The 13,514-nt window shown below is 39.3% G+C and overlaps 1 pseudogene; it reads left to right on the forward strand.

Annotated features, from left to right (window-relative positions):
- The window catches only part of LOC149748698 (endoplasmic reticulum mannosyl-oligosaccharide 1,2-alpha-mannosidase pseudogene), a 122,811-nt pseudogene that overhangs the window by 82,431 nt on the left and 26,866 nt on the right, over positions 1 to 13,514 (forward strand).

A 13,514-nucleotide genomic window follows, 5' to 3' on the forward strand; every position in this document is an offset into this window, starting at 1 on the left:
ACTCCTCCTTTTGTTATTATATAATAATCTTGAAATATTCTATTTGCTGTTAGATAGACCTGTCCCATTCCCTCCCTAAACCCTTGTTTCAGATGAGGCCTTTTCTCTTCCCTGGTAATGTCAAGCAGCTGGTAAAGGGCAATTTTAAAATGTTTCAGTTTAGCAATAAGAGACATCATCTTCTATTCCACTCTGAGTGAAATCCTAATGAGGTCATTTGTACAGATTTGAAACTCGAGTCTTCGGGGGTTTCAGCAGTGGTTTCTGCTATTATGTTTAGTCTTCTGGCTGTACCTCTCCATATTATATACAGTCCTTAAGTTGTGGGGTAGGGCTTCTGTTTGGCTGTTGATCAGAAGTAGTAACAGAAATGGGCTTCAGCTTTACCTCCCTGCTTTCCCCCTCTACCCCCCATGCCCACATCTGAAAACTGTCAGAATCATTCTCAGGGGCAATTCTGCTTATACTGTTTTGGTCTGGAATCTTCTAGTCAATTTGTATCTGTCATTAGTGAGTACTCATGTTCATTGGACCAGATGGAACAGAAAAGCTGTCTTTTATAATTGGGGGATACATACTCTTAAGTTTTCCACAGTATTAGGAAGGATAATACAAATATCATTCATATTTAACTTTAGAATGGAATCTGAGACCCAGAGAGGGAAAGAAACTTACCCAATGATGCACAGCTAGATAGAGGTGGGATTGAAGATCTAAGTATTCCTGGGGTTTCTCTGCAGTTCCCCAGTGAAGAGGGAAGAGGGAAGACTTCCCTACTAAGAGGGAAGTCTCTTTTAGGAAGTGCTCATCCAATGTCTCAGAATTGTGGGTGGGGTGGGCATTGAAGAGCATAAGCACAGAACGGCAGGTGTAATGCACAAAGAAGGAAGGCTCTGAGGGAAAACTAGCAAATATAATATTAAAGTATTTTGTAGGTAAACATTTATTGATATAAAAAGTTATCTCCTATATATAAAATGAAAAACTTAGGTTACAAGGTAACATGTCGAGCATGCCTCCATTGTTGTTAACAAATTAACATCATATAGATGTGTCTGTCTACCTACCTATCTATTTATCATCTGTCTATCTACCTTAAAAGTTATATTTCAGGGAGTTCACAGTGGTCATTTTTGGGAGTGAGAAACTGGAGTGTTATTATTTCCTTCTTACTGATAAACGGTATTTTCTAATTCTTTTATAATTAACATGGATAGCCTTTCCATGTTATAATTAAAGAAATGCACTTACAGATAAAGTTATGGGTTGTGTTTTGAAAGCATACCTATGTGTCACTAAGACTTATAAGGAAGAAGTATTTTCAAATGTTCTTGTTAGTGAAGAGCATTCCTTTCATTGGGAGCACCGTTCACATGGGACCTTTTACATATCACACTCCTTTACAGTCTTCACAGTCCCTCATAGTTCTTGAGGACAAGAGTCTAAGTCGCAATTACCTGGGGGGCAGTGGCCTATTAATTTTTTATTTTTAGTTTTTGCTTTGAATGAATGAATAAGAAACTTTTAATAACTTTATTTGAATGTCACTGAGGTTGAAATTAGTCAATGAAAGGACATCAATAACGAAACCACTTTGCTGTATGCCTGAAAGTAACACACCATTTTAAATCAACTGTACTCCAATATAAAATGAAAATTAAAAAAAGAAAGGACATCAATGAAAGGGCAACAAATGGGACAATATGTATGATTCTTAAGGCTTGGATGGGCGGCAGGGGGAAGCAAGAGGCTAAATAGGCAATGTAAACTTTTTCCCGAATATCATATATGAAGCGAAAGTTATCACCAACCTGGCTGAGAATTATTAAATTGCAGTCATGTTGAGACCTTCAAGATGGCAGAGGAGTAAGACGTGGAGATCACCTTCCTCCCCACAAATACACCAGAAATACATCTACATGTGGAACAACTCCTACAGAACACCTACTGAACGCTGGCAGAAGACCTCAGACCTCCCAAAAGGCAAGAAACTCCCCACGTACCTGGGTAGGGCAAAAGAAAAAAGAAAACACAGAGACAAAAGAATAGGGACGGGACCTGCACCAGTGGGAGGGAGCTGTGAAGGAGGAAAAGTTTCCACACACTAGGAAGCCCCTTCACTGGTGGAGACGGGGGGTGGGCGCGGGGGAAGCTTCAGAGCCACAGAGGAGAGTGCGACAACAGGGGTGCGGAGGGCAAAGTGGAGAGATTCCCGCACAGAGGATCGGTGCCAATCAGCACTCACCAGCCCGAGAGGCTTGTATGCTCACCTGCCAGGGCGGGCGGGGGCTGGGGGCTGAGGCTCGGACTACAGAAGTCAAATCCCAGGGAGAGGACAGGGGTTGGCTGCATGAACACAGCCTGAAGGGGGCTAGTGCGCCACAGCTAGCCGGGAGGGAGTCCAGGAAAAAGTCTGGAACTGCCTAAGAGGCAAGAGGCCATTGTTTTGGGGTGCACGAGGAGAGAGGATTCAGAGCACCGCCTAAACGAGCTCCAGAGACGGGCGTGAGCCGCGACTATCAGCACGGACCCCAAAGATGGGCATCAGAAGCTAAGGCTGCTGCTGCAGCCACCAAGAAGCCTGTGTGCAAGCACAGGTCACTCTCCACACCTCCCCCAGGAGCCTGTGCAGCCCGCCACTGCCAGGGTCCCGTGACGCAGGGACATCTTCCCTGGGAGAACACACGGCACGCCTCAGGCTGTTGCAACGTCACGCTGGCCTCTGCCGCTGCAGGCTTGCCCCGCATTCTGTACCCCTCCCTCCCCCGGGCCTGAGTGAGCCAGAGCCCCCGAATCAGCTGCTCCTTTAACCCCGCCCTGTCTGAGTGAAGAACAGACGCCCTCAGGCAACCTGCGTGCAGAGGCCAAAATTTAAATTTGGGGCCAAATGCAAAGCTGAACCCCAGGAGCTGTGTGAACAAAGAAGAGAAAGGGTAATTTCTCCCAGCAGCCTCAGGAGCAGCGGATTAAATCTCCACAATCAACTTGATGTACACTGCATCTCTGGAATTTGAAATAGACAACAAATCATCCCAAAATTGAGGTGTTCGACTTTGGGAGCAACTGCACACTTGGGGTTTGTTTTCAACATCTAATTTGTTTCTGGTTTTATGTTTATCTTAGTTTAGTATTTAGAGTTTATTATCATTGGTAGATTTTTTTACTGATTTGATACTCTCTTCCTTTTTTTAAAAAAAAATATATATTCTTTTTCTATTTTTGTGAGTGTGTATGTGTATGCTTTTTTGTGTGTATAGATTTGCTTTTACCATTTGTCCTAGCGTTCCGACTGTCCTTTTCTTTTTTCGTTTTTTGTATAGCTTTTAGTGCTTGTTATCATTGGTGGATTTGTTTATTGGTTTGATTCCTCTCTTCTTTCTTTCTTTCTTTTTCTTATGAGTTTAAAATTTTTTTATTGTAATAATTTTATTTTATTTTATTATTTTTTTCTTTCTTTCTTTCTTTTTCTCCCTTTTATTCTGAGCCATGTGGTTGACAGGGTCTTGGTGCTCTGGCCGGGTGTCAGGCCTGTACCTCTGAAGTGGGAGAGCCGAATTCAGGACCTTGGTCCATCAGAGACCTCCCACTCCATGTAATATAAAACGGTGAAAGATCTCCCAGAGATCTCCAACTAGCAAGACAGGAACACAACACGATCCACTAGCAGAAAGGCTGCCTAAAATCAAAATAAGGTCACAGACACCCCAGAACAAACCACCAGAGGTGGAACTGCCCACCAGAAAGACAAGATCCAGCCTCATCCACCAGAACACAGGCACTAGTCCCCTCCACCAGGAAGCCTACACAACCCACTGAACCAAAGTTAGCCACTGGGGGCAGACACGAAAAACAACGGGAACTACGAACATGCAGCCTGCGAAAAGGAGACCCCAAACACAGTAAGTTAAGAAATATGAGAAGACAGAGAAACACACAGCAGATGAAGGAGCAAGGTAAAAACCCAGAAGAAGAAACAAATGAAGAGGAAATAGGAAGTCTACCTGAAAAAGAGTTCAGAGTAATGATAGTAAAGATGATATAAAATCTTGGAAATAGAATGGAGAAAATACAAGAAACATTTAACAAGGACCTAGAAAAACTAAAGAGCAAACAAAAAGTGATGAACAACACAATAAATGAAATTAAAAATTCTCTAGAAGGAATCAATAGCAGAATAACTGAGGCAGAAGAACGGATAAGTGACCTTATCTGTAACTACTGCTGAGCAGAATAAAGGAAAAAGAAAGAAAAGAATTGAGGACAGTCTCAGAGATCTCTGAGACGACATTAAATGCAGCAACATTTGAATTACAGGAATCCCAGAAGGAGAAGAGAAAAAGAAAGGGACTGAGAAAATATTTGAAGATATTATAGTTGAAAACTTCCCTAATATGGGAGAGGAAATAGTTAATCAAGTACAGGAAGCACAGAGAGCCCCATACAGGATAAATCAAAGGAGAAACACGCCAAGACACATATTAATCAAACTATCAAAAATTAAATGCGAAGAAAACATATCAAAAGCAGCAAGGGAAAAACAACAAATAACATACAAGGGAATCCCCATAAGGTTAACAGCTGATCTTTCAGCAGAGACTCTGCAAACCAGAAGGGAGTGGCAGGACATATTTAAACTGATGAAAGGGAAAAACCTACAAACAAGATTACTCTACCCAGCAAGGATTTCATTCAGATTTGATTGAGAAATTAAAACCTTTACAGAAAAGCAAAAGCTAAGAGAATTCAGCACCACCAAACCAGCTTTACAACAAATACTACAGGAACTTCTCTAGGCAGGAAACACAAGAGAAGGAAAAGACCAATAACAAACCCAAAACAATTAAGAAAATGGTAATAGGAACATACATATCGATAATTACCTTAAATGTAAATGGATTAAATGCCCCAACCAAAAGACATAGACTGGCTGAATGGATACAAAAACAAGACCCATATATATGCTGTCTACAAGAGACCCACTTCAGACCTAGGGACACATACAGACTGAAACTGAGGGGATGGAAAAAGACATTCCATGCACATGGAAATCAAAAGAAAACTGGAGTAGCAATTTTCATATCAGACAAAAAATAGACTTTAAAAACTATTACAAGAGACAAAGAAGGACACTACATAATGATCAAGAGCTTAATCCAAGAAGAAGAGATAACAATTGTAAATATTTATGCACCCAACATAGGAGCACCTCAATACATAAACAAGCCATAAAAGGGGAAATCGACAGTAACACAATCATCATAGGGGACTTTAACATCCCACTTTCACCAATGGACAGATCATCCAAAATGAAAATAAATAAGAAAACACAAGCTTTAAATGATACATTAAATAAGATGGAATTAATTGATATTTACAGGATATTCCATCCAAAGACAACAGAATACACTTTTTTCTCAAGTGTTCATGGAACATTCTCCGGGATAGATCATATCTTGGGTCACAAATCAAGCCTTGGTAAATTTAAGAAAATTGAAATTGTACCAAGTATCTCTTCTGACCAAAACACTATGAGACTAGATATCAATTACTGGAAAAATCTGTAAAATAATACAAACACAATGGAGGCTAAACAATACACTACTTAATAACCAAGAGATCATTGATAAAATCAAAGAGGAAATCAAATAATACCTAGAAACAAATGACAATGAAAACACAATGACCCAAAACCTATGGGATGCAGCAAAAGCAGTTCTAAGAGGGAAGTTTACAGCAATACAATCCTACCTTAAGAAACAAGAAACATCTCAAATAAACAACCTAACCTTACACCTAAAGCAATTAGAGAAAGAAGAAAAAAAACCCCCAAAGTTAGCAGAAGGAAAGAAATCATAAAGATCAGATCAGAAATAAAAGAAAAAGAAATGAAGGAAATGATACCAAAGATCAATAAAACTAAATGCTGGTTCTTTGAAAGATAAACAAAATTGATAAACCATTAGCCTGACTCTTCAAGAAATAAAGGGAGAAGAATCAAATCAATAGAATTAGAAATTAAAAAGAAGTAACAACTGACACTGCAGAAATACAAAGGATCATGAGAGATTACTACAAGCAACTCTATGCTAATAAAATTGACAACATGGAAGAAATGGACAGATTCTTAGAAAAGCACAACCTTCCAGGAAGAAATAGAAAATATAAACAGACTAATCAGAAATACTGAAATTGAGACTGTGATTAAAAATCTTCCAACAAACAAAAGCCTAGGACCAGATGGCTTCACAGGCAAATTCTATCAAACATTTAGAGAAGAGCTAACACCTATCCTTCTCAAACTCTTCCAAAGTATAGCAGAGGGAAGAACACTCTCAAACTCATCCTACAAAGCCACCATCACCCTGATACCAAACCAGAGAAAGATGTCACAAAGAAAGAAAACTACAGGCCAATATCACTGATGAACATCGATGCGGAAATCCTCAACAAAATACCAGGAAACAGAATCCAAAAGCACATTAAAAGGGTCATACACCATGATCAAGTGGGGTTTATCCCAGGAATACAAGGATTCTTCAATATATGCAAATCAGTCAATGTGATACATCATATTAATAAACTGAAGAATAAAAACCATATGATCATCTCAATAGATGCAGAAAAAGCTTTCTACAAAATTCAACACTCTTTATGAAAAAAACCCTCCAGAAAGTAGGCATAGAGGCCATATATGAGAAACCCACAGCCAACATGTCCTCAATGGTGAAAAACTGAAACCATTTCCACTAAGATTAGGAAAAAGACGAGGTTGCCAACTCTCACCACTATTATTCAATATTGTTTTGGAAGTTTTGCCGCAGCAATCAGAGAAGAAAAAGAAATAAAAGGAATCCAAATCAGAAAAGAAGTAAAGCTGTCACTGTTTGCAGATGACATGATACTATATATAGAGAATCCTAAAGATGCTACCAGAAAACTACTAGAGCTAATCAATGAATTTGGTAAAGTAGCAGGATACAAAATTAATGCATAGAAATCTCTTGCATTCCTATACAGTAATGATCAAAAATCTGAAAGAGAAATTAAGAAAACACTCCCATTTACCATTGCAACAAAAAGAAAAAATACCGAGGAATAAACCTACCTAAGGAGACAGAAGACCTGTATGCAGAAAATTATAAGACACTGATGAAAGAAATTAAAGATGATACAAATAGATGGAGAGATATGCCATGTTCTTGGATTGGAAGAATCAACACTGTAAAAATAACTATACTACCCAAAGCATTCTACAGATTCAATGCAATCCCTATCAAACTACCAGTGGCATTTTTGACAGAACTAGAACAAAAAATTTCACAATTTGTATGGAAACACAAAAGGCCCCGAATAGCCAAAGCAATCTTGGGAAAGAAAGATGGAGCTGGAGGAATCAGGCTCCTGGACTTCAGACTATACTACAAAGCTACAGTAATCGAGGCAGTATGGTACTTGCACAAAAACAGAAATATGGATCCATGGAACAGGATAGAAAGCCCAGAAATATACCCACACATATGCTCACCTTAGTTTTGATAAAGGAGGCACGAATAAACAATGGAGAAAAGACAGCCTCTTCAGTAAGTGGTGCTGGGAAAACTGGACAGCTACATGTAAAGGAATAAAATTAGAACACTCCCCAATACCATACACAAAAATAAACTCAAAATGGATTGAAGACTTAAGTGTAAAGCCAGACACTATCAAACTCTTAGAGGAAAACATAGGCAGAGCACTCTATGACATAAACCACAGCAAGATCCTTTTTGACCCACCTCCTAGAGAAATGGAAATAAAAACAAAAATAAACAAATGGGACCTAATGAAACTTAACAGCTTTTGCACCACAAAGGAAACCATAAACAAGATGTAAAGACAACCCTCAGAATGGGAGAAAATATTTGCAAATGAAACAACTGACAAAGGATTAATCTCCAAAATATACCAACAGCTCATGCAGCTCAATATCAAAAAAACAAATAATGCAAGCCAAAAATGGGCAGAACACCTAAATTGACATTTCTCCAAAGAAGATATACAGATTGTCAACAAACACATGAAAGGATGCTCAACATCACTAATCATTAGAGAAATGCAAATCAAAACTACAATGAGGTATCACCTCACACTGGTTAGAATGGCCATCACCAAAAGCTCTACAAACAATAAATGCTGGAGAGGGTGTGAAGAAAAGAGAACCCTCTTGCACTGTTGGTGGGAATGTAAATTGATACAGCCACTATGGAGAACAGTATGGAGGTTCCTTCAAAAAGCAAAAGTAGAACTACCATATGACCCAGCAATCCCACTACTGGGCATATACCCTGAGAAAACCATAAGTCAAAAAGGGTCACGTACCACAATATTCATTGCAGCTCTCTTTACAATAGCCAGGACATGGAAGCAACCTAAGTGTCCATCAACAGATGAATGGATAAAGATGTGGCACATATATACAATGGAATATTACTCAGCCTTAAAAAGAAACAAAACTGAGTTATTTGTAGCGCGGTAGATGGACCTAGAGTCTGTCATACAGAGTGAAGTAAGTCAGAAAGAGAGAAATACCATATGCTAACACATATATATGGAATAAAAAAAAAAAGGTTCTGAAGTACCTAGGGGCAGGACAGGAATAAAGACATAGACATAGAGAATGGACTTGAGGACACAGAGAGGGGGAAGGGTAAGATGGGACGAAGTGAGATAGTGGCATGGACATATATACACTACCAAATGTAAAATAGATAGCTAGTGGGAAGCAGCCACAAAGCACAGGGAGATCAGCTTGATGCTTTGGAACCACCTAGAGGGGTAGGATAGGGACGGTTGGAGGGTGACGCAAGAGGGAGGGGATATGGGGATATATGTATACAAATAGCTGATTCACTTTGTTATACAGCAGAAACTAACACAACAGTGTAAAGCAATTTTACTCCAATAAAGCTGTTAAAAAAATAAAATATTAAAAAAAAACCCAAATGGGACCTTATGAAATTTAAAAGCTTTTGCACATTAAAGGAAAACATACACAAGATGAAAAGACAACCCTCAAATGGGAGAAAATATTTGCAAACGAAGCAAGTGACAGAGGATTAATCTCCAAAATTTACAAGCAGCTCATGTAGCTCAATATCAAAAAAACAAACAAACCAATCCAGAAATGGGCCGAAGACCTAAACAGACATTTCTCCAAAGAAGATATACAGATTGACAAGAAACACATGAAAGGATGCTCAACATCACTATTCATTATAGAAATGGAAATCAAAACTACAATGAAGTATAACCTCACACCATTCAGAATGGCCATCATCAAAAAACCTACAAACAATAAATGCTGGAGAGGGTGTGAAGAAAAGAGAACCCTCTTGCACTGTTGGTGGGAATGTAAATTGATACAGCCAGTATGGAAAATAGTATGGAGGTGCCTTAAAAAACTAAAAATAGAACTACCATACAACCCAGCTATCCCTCTACTGGGCATATACCCTGAGAAAACCATAATTCAAAAAGAGTCATGTACCATTATGTTCATTGCAGCTCTATTTACAGTAGCCACGACATGGAAGTCGATGTGTCCATCGACAGATGAATGGATAAGGAAGATGTGGCACATATTAAACTATGGAATATTACTCAGCCATAAAAAGAAATGAAACTGAGTTATTTGTAGTGAGGTGTATGGACCTAGAGTCTGTCACACAGAGTGAAGCAAGTCAGAAAGAGAAAAACAATACGGTATACTAACACGTATATATGGAATCTAAAAAAAAAAAAAATGGTTCTGAAGAACCAGGGGCAGGATAGGAATAAAGACCCAGATGCAGAGAATGGACTTGAGGATACGGGGTGGGGAAGGGTAAGCTGGGACAAAGTGAGAGAGTGGCATGGACATTTATACACTGCGAAATGTAAATAGATAGCTAGTGGGAAGCAGCCGCATAGCACAGGGAGGTCACCTCGGTGCTTTGTGACCACCTCGAGGGGTGGGATAGGGAGGGTGGGAGGGAGACACAAGGTGGAGGAGATATGGTGATATATGTATATGTATAGCTGATTCACTCTGTTATACAGCAGATACTAACACACCATTGTAAAGCAATTATACTCCACTAAAGATGTTAAAAATAAAAGGCATTTTCCAAATGAGTTGAAAATCATACTGTTCAAATATTCAATAAATATGTATTAAGTTCATACTGAAGAAAAATGCAGTCATGTTTCAGATGCTTTGGTGCTTTCTAGGACAGTTCGTGACTGTCAGTGATGAGTTGGTGAAGGGAGGGACTTTCTAGAGAAATGGAAAAAAGATATTGAGAAAATATTTCAGGGGACCTTTTATAAACCCTTTGTCCTGGGCCATGTGTGAGAAAAAGGTTCCTGGTAGAACTGAATGAACTCAGGCTGGCTTACATACAAAGGCAGCATGGGGAAATCAGAGAGAAAAGGCTTCCTGTGTTATCAGAAGTATGGCATGGGTTGGTAATTAAAGTGATTGGAATGTGCTGTGTAGAAAACTCCCATGAGCCACTGGAGGGAAGCGTGAGCTCTTACCTTCCTGCAATATTTTCTCCAAATAGCAAGTAGTATTGTCACTCAGAAATTTAAAAGCGTCTGAAAAGCCTTCAGATGTTTAAAAAAAAAATCCAAACTCCTCCCCTTGGCATACCTACAGAGGTTGGCATGATGTGTTACCAACCTCTCTCCTGCCTATCTTTGTTATTTAAGTGCCAGCTACAAGGGACTTCTTTTCTGTTTCAAGACAGGCCAAACTTGTCTCCACTTTGAAGCATTGCATTAATTTTCTGCCTGAAAACCACTGCCATGGATCTTGGCATGCTTACCTCTTCCTTGCTTTTTATTTTTTTAATTAATTTATTTTTTTTGGCAGTACGGGGGCGTCTCACTGTTGTGGCCTCTTCCGTTGCGGAGCACAGGCTCTGGACGCGCAGGCTCAGTGGCCGTGGCCCACGGGCCTAGCCGCTCCGCGGCATGTGGGATCTTCCCAGACCGGGGCACAAACCCGTGTCCCCTGCATCGGCAGGTGGACTCTCAACCACTGCGTCACCAGCGAAGCCCTCTTCCTTGCTTTTTAAATCACAGCTTAATGTCACCTCCCCAGAGAAGATTTTCTCCATCACCCAATCTGAAATATGTCACCAGTCACTTTCTATCATTTCAACCAAGCATTTATCCATTTATCATTACCTGACACTTTTTTTTTGTCTTTTTATCTCTGTTCTTCTGTTAGAATGTAAACCATGAGAAAAGAAATATGGTCTGTCTCATTTAATGTCTAGAATAGTGCCCAGCACAAGGTAGTTATTAACAATATGTAGAATGAATGAACATATCTACTCTAAGATCTTAATATCTTTATTCTGGGAAGACCTCCGTGTCCCTTTAGTCTAACATAGGTATCGTTCTATTATACGTCCAGCACAGCCTCTGTCTTTGAGTTGTGAATAATGGCGGGCACAATGTCTTTTTTGTTTTGCATTCTTAGTGCTCCGTTATGTACCAGGAACTATTTATTGAGTGAATGAATGAATGTATGAATGAATGAATGTTGTACTGCATAGATGGTTGATCCTTAGGCATAGCCTCTGAGGTAGAAAATCTCATCTTGGTGGGCAGGAAGGGAAAGGGGGAGAGACATTCAAAGTAATATACAAATTTTGTTTGAGGCTAAAGTCACACTTAAAAACTAAGTTACAGAAACAGAAATAAGACTGAAAGGGCTAGGAGAAAGTATTTGAGGTAATTTCTAGGACTGGAAATCTGGAATGTTGATTTTAGGAGACTCTCAGCTTAGACTTCCCGCAGTCTCTCACTTCTATTAAATACGATGGCCATCATTCCTATTCAGCTACCTTGGAGATCTGATTAAATATCAGATTCTTGACCAAGAGAGAAAGAAAGAATGTGGAACCTCAAGAGATATCAAAAGGGATATATTTGGAATAGGAGAAGGAAAAAAATTAGGAAATATTCCAGTTAGTGAAATAGCCTTCTATTCTGTCTTTGCATCCCAGTGTATTTCTAGAGCATTAAGATTTAGTGGCTACTGAGAATATTAATGGCCCAGGGAAGCTGGGGGTTCACTTTTTTATGACAGTAACTTGTGAATTTCACTAGATAGTTTACACAGAATGGAATTCCTGTTATTCAATTTCTATGAAGAGTTAAGGGATTTGGAGGCTTATTAACATGGTAGAGAGGAAGATGTCCCACATGCTGTGCCCTCTGCCAGATAACTGGTGTTCTTCTCCGAGATCTAAGACAGCGTGTTTACTAAGATGTGGGGTGATAGAACACACTATTTGTTAAAGTCTGCTTTGTGGAACAATGGTCCCATGAGATGCTCCATGAACAAAAGATTCTGTAAAATTAGTTTGGGGAATGCCACTTAATCTCAGTGTATCCTTGGAGATTTACTCTTTACATTAGCATGGAAGATCTGAGAAGATCTGCAGTAAAGAAAACAATATTCTTGAACTATTTTGACTATGCAACCTCTATGTGTGTGTGTATGTGTGTGTAAGTGTGTGGGTGTGTATGAATGCTACTAACACTTTTGGGGAAGTACATGGTAGAGGAAAAATTATGGACATCTGAGTCAGACAGACCTGGGTTCAGATTTAATTCTTGCTACTCACTGCTGTGTGACCTAGAGAAATCAGAACAACTGATTTAACTTCTCTAAGTTCTGATTTCTCTTTGTAAATTGGGTATAGTACTTTGCCCAGTAAGATTATCATGATTATTATATGAGATAATGCATATTTCAATGTCTAACTCAGATCATGGAATATAAATACTTAATAGTACTGGTGACCACACAGGTGAACAATTATTATACCAAAAAAACACCATAGTAGATATGTGTGGGTTAAAAAGCTGAATAAAAAGTAGTGTGTCATATCAGAGAGTCTCAGTATTTAAACAATACTTATGGGCCTCTGAACCAACACTGTGTCAGGCACCTGGGGTATAACATTGGATGAGGCAGAGATGACCTTCATCCCCGTGGAGCTTACTGGCTTGCTCTGGTGACACATGTGTTCTCAGAGCCTAATTCATGCTAGAGCTTGTCACTCAACCTATCTTTCCCCCATTATCTTTTCAGGTATAGGCTCCTGAGGGGGATATTTTGCTGCTGGAGTGATTCTCCAAGTACTGCCTGTAAATTGAATCCATAAAAAATGAGGAAGGTCTCACAGGTGACAGTCAAGTGCTTAGGAGCTTGGTGGGGAGAGGAATTGAATGGCAGTGGGGGCAGTACTTAGAGAGCATCATGTAAACTATACAATAGACATTAAACTTTGGTTTCCCCTTCCATCAGGTAAAAAGAGAATCACCCTTCCTACATTCTGGGGAGAGCATTTATAATGGTAGCTTTTAAGGATAATTTATAGGAATGTTTAGTTACTGCTAGAACAATGATTTCAGGATATAAGGTTTACAAGGATTATGAAAATAATAGCTAACTGTCCTTTTTTGTACATTTT

This window comes from Delphinapterus leucas, chromosome 7 (assembly GCF_059928025.1).
Source record: "Delphinapterus leucas isolate spDelLeu-1000000601 "Yukka" chromosome 7, BTC_Dleu_Yukka2, whole genome shotgun sequence".
Lineage (NCBI taxonomy): Eukaryota > Metazoa > Chordata > Mammalia > Artiodactyla > Monodontidae > Delphinapterus > Delphinapterus leucas.